We start from the raw sequence: 3,918 nt of genomic DNA on the forward strand, positions 1-3,918 counted from the left end.
AGATGTTCCGTAGAATTTCATTTATATAAAGTGAATAGAGGGTTTCATATAGCTATACAAAAATTCATATAGGGTTTCATTTAAATAAAGTAAAAAAAAAAAAAAAAACAAGCCCAACCTATTCTATCATATTAGAAGTCAGAATAATGGTTTCTACTGGAAGGGTCTCTGAGGTCCTGGCAATGTTCTATGGGCCGCAGGTGTTGGTTACATCGGGCTGTTCACTTTGGGGAAAATTCACCTAACCGTACAATAGGATCTGTGCACGTGTCTGTATAAATAGCATACTTTAACACAAAGTTTCAAAAAAGACCAAAAGGTAGGAAAACAAACATACGGGATTTATTAGCATTCACAGATGACACTACCTGGAAGCTTCAATGAGCCCAAAAGATTGTAGACAAACTGCAAATGAGACGCCTTAATGGTTTCTGGGAGACGAGGAGCCTAAGCATTTCAGTGGGCATCTTTCTCCTCTGAGCCGTCTCCACCGGATTTCCGTCCCAAACGTGCAGCGGGCCGGACTGTCTGCAAGGCTAACGGGTGTTACAGTCCCTCTGTCCTACACTTCTAACTAGGGGACCTTCTCTTCTTCTCGTCTCTGCAAAGGAAGTCCAAACCTGACCCGGCACAGAGTGAGGTAACCAAATCGGGCGGAGTCATTTACAATATCGAACGAGGCTAACACATCCAGAACCTGCCCGGCCCTCGGTCCTGTTTCTTTGGAAGGCTCGGCAGAGAAAAGGCACCCATACTGCATTGGAGGGGCATCCGAGTTTTCAGATAAGAGCCGGGCTTCCCCCCCTTGGCGGGTTGGCTCTGGGAGGATCCCCCTGCGATCCTTACAACGAGTTTACAACGCCCTTGCTTTCTCAACTGCGGAACTGAAATGTAGACAGCCTCAGTCAATAATAGCCAGAACTGCTGGGCATTCAACACAGCGGCCACCACGAGCCCTGCACAAAGTCACATCCGCTCTCCCACTTCCCTCAGAGGCAAATCTTGAGTCTTCCCGGGGTGCCCCCGGGGCCCCTCCTGATCTCCTCTCTTGCCTCGCCCCTCACATCTCCCAATTCTTGTCCTCTCTTGTTCCCTCCAGCCACCTTGGTCCCCTTGCTGCGGAAACTCCAGGCACGCTCCTACCTTGGGGCTCTGCACTGCCTGCCCCCCCTTGTTGGAATACCCCCCACTCCACCATATCCTATTGGCTTAACTCACCGCACCCTCCAAATCTGGGCTTACGTGCCCCCCACTACCGCTGCTCTTGAAATCCCCTCCGCCGTGACCTGCTTTCTTTTCTCCATACCGCTTCTCCCTAACTTCCATGGGACTATCATTCTTTCGGGCACGGCCTCTTTCCGCCCGAGAATATTAGGTCTAGGAGGTCGAAGGTTCTGCCGTCGTTCCGTCTTGTTCTCCAGTGTGTCCCACCCACCCAAGCCGGTCTGGTGCCTCCCGGGTGCTCACCAAATCATCTTCGAATATCCAACGGCGAAAATGTGTTGGGTGCCGAGTACGCGTTCACATTAGGCCGAACACGGTAGTACTTGCCCATCGGTGAGGAAGATCGATTGCTGACCCCATTCACAAGGGAAACTGAAGCAGAGACAGGTGGATCAGCCCGTCCAGGGTCGCACAGCTAGTCAGCGATGAAGCCAAGAGTCAAACCCAAGCGCCCAAGTCCCGGAACCACACCAACGACACCGAAACAAGGGATCGTCAAGGACCGGGGTGGGGGGGTGGGTACGCTCTCAGCAGGCAAGTTTCGCCCGCGGCAGACAGCAACTTGCCGCTCCCACGTGCATTCTGCTCTGGGCAACTGCACCCCAAGTCCCTCCACGGAATCGTTCCCTCTTCCACTTTGCAGTCCGTGGGACTCGGTTCCTGAGCAAGGGTGAAGCGCGTGAGGCCAGAAAGCCGATCGGCAGGCGGTATGCCTTGGGTCTTGGTGATTGGCTCGGGGGGTGGTCACGTGACCCGACCCGCGCAGAGAAGGCTGGGCCAGGACGGTTTCACCCCCGCAGGACGGCGAGGCTGGGAAGCCGTTGGCACCGCCTCGGGAGCTTGCGGGGGACGAGGCTGTGCAGGAAGAGGGTTAACGCTAAGGGTGTTGAGTCGGTCAACAGTGGGAGAGGCCCTGGGGCTGCCCACTAGGCTTGTCTGAGGCCTTGAGATGCTCGTCCCTCGCTCCACCATCGCCTGTGGGTAATGGCCCTCCTTCCGTGGTGACCCAGTGCGTAGAACACGTCCCCTTCCTTTGACGTTCATTTCTTTTCCCTTTCTCTCTCTCTCTCCCTTTTTCTCTTTCCTTCTTTCTTTCCTTTCGGCCTCACCTCGCTTTCTTTTTCTTTCCTCTTTCCTTCCTTGCTCTCTTTCCCCTGTTCTTTCTTTTCTGTCTTCCAACCTGTCTCCCTTTTCCTCCCTTTCTTTTCTTTTCTCCTCCTTCTCTCTCCTCTCCTCTGTCCTTTCCTCCTCTCTTCTCGTTTCTTTTTTCTTCTTTTCCTCCCACTCCCTCTTTCCCTGCCTGCTTTCCCTCCCTCACATTAACTGCGTGGTGGCACTAGGAACCCCAAACGATCCTACATTGAAATATTTTCGCCCATTTTATTTTTACAGCAACCGTATCAGGTGGAAATCTCCCACATTCCCATTCACAGGCTGGGAAGCACGCCCAGGGTCGCCCCGTAGGTAAATGACGGAGCCAGGTTTCAAACCCAGGCATTCTGAGCCCAGCCCGTCAACTCTTAATGACCAGGGGTACACTGCCTCCCTTCTGGAGCGCAGGGTTATGTGTTGGGCAGGCCAGAGTGGACAGAAGAAAGGGTGACCGCAAAGTCAGCCAAGTGTGAATACAGGTAGCGGAGCAAGGGGCAGGCCAGCACCGTGTTTAAGAACAAAGCTTTGCGTGCAGGTCCGTTCCGGTTTGAGTTCTGCCTCTTCCATAGACCCGTCGTGTGAACTTGGCACGTTGATTAACCTCTCTGAGCTCTTGGAGTGTCGTCAGTGTAGATCAGTGCCTATTGGCCCTCTTGAAATCGTGTTGTCTGGTTTAACTGAAAAAGTGGATGCCAAGTGTTACTCTACAGTTTGGCACACAAGTGAAAGCTGCTACGATCCTAACAGATTGTATATAATCACTATGAATATTCTCCTTACTAGGGACCCTGGACACCGTCTGTCTTAGCCACGATTGCCCCGAAGACAGACGGCAAGAGTGTTTTCTCCCTTGTGACCTTAGCCGGCAGTCCCCAGTCGAGCTTCCCTTTTGGAACTGAGGACTGCTTATACGCTACTGAAAAGAAAATCCATTTAAACGAGGCCAAATGAATTTTGTCAACTTCGGAAGAAACAAGGACGATGCGCAGCCTTCAGGATGTGACTGTGTTTAAAGAGATGTTCTCCGACATACATGCCCCAATGAGGGGTGAATTAGTCTGAGTCCTTCCTGGGTGATATCGAGCAGACAGTTCTTTCAGAATTAGCCATCTGGCCTCCTCAAGCGCCGGTGTTGTGCCACAGGGTGTAGACCTTCGCAAGCAGGGGTGTAGCGTACAAATAGGAAACGTCTCCCGGATCGCGCATTAACACAGCCACGGAAGATGACATTTTAATAAACGTGTTCTCCAAATGGAGGCAGTTGGAGTGCAGACTTTCTTTTCTACCCCGCGAGAAACAGAATGTTTTGGCTACGTACAAACCACACCGGGAATACTTCCTAAATACGCATGTTTTCTGCGTGTCAGTTTCACTGTATGTTGCAGATCATTTTCGAGACTCCTTGGGGATAATAGCTCCAAAAAAACATGATTCTCTTCGACTTGAGCGAGCAGAAGTCACGATACCTGTTTCACATTTGGGGGTTTGCGGCCGGCCTCTCCCTTCCCCACCCCCACCCCCGCCCCGTTTCTTCCCCACTTC

General features: G+C 52.1%; 2 long non-coding RNA genes across 2 annotated transcripts; one reads left to right on the forward strand and one right to left on the reverse strand.

Annotated features, from left to right (window-relative positions):
- Nucleotides 1-320: 320 nt before the first annotated feature.
- Nucleotides 321-3,879, reverse strand: LOC128313220 (uncharacterized). The gene is made up of 2 exons (XR_008293599.1): nucleotides 1,468-3,879; nucleotides 321-601 (listed from the first exon to the last, which is right to left on the reverse strand). It is a non-coding gene; the product is annotated as an uncharacterized LOC128313220 (long non-coding RNA).
- LOC113595251 (uncharacterized) lies at nucleotides 1,992-3,632 on the forward strand. The gene is made up of 2 exons (XR_003415732.2): nucleotides 1,992-2,205; nucleotides 3,160-3,632. It is a non-coding gene; the product is annotated as an uncharacterized LOC113595251 (long non-coding RNA).
- Nucleotides 3,880-3,918: the final 39 nt, after the last annotated feature.

This window comes from Acinonyx jubatus, chromosome E2 (genome assembly GCF_027475565.1).
Source record: "Acinonyx jubatus isolate Ajub_Pintada_27869175 chromosome E2, VMU_Ajub_asm_v1.0, whole genome shotgun sequence".
Lineage (NCBI taxonomy): Eukaryota > Metazoa > Chordata > Mammalia > Carnivora > Felidae > Acinonyx > Acinonyx jubatus.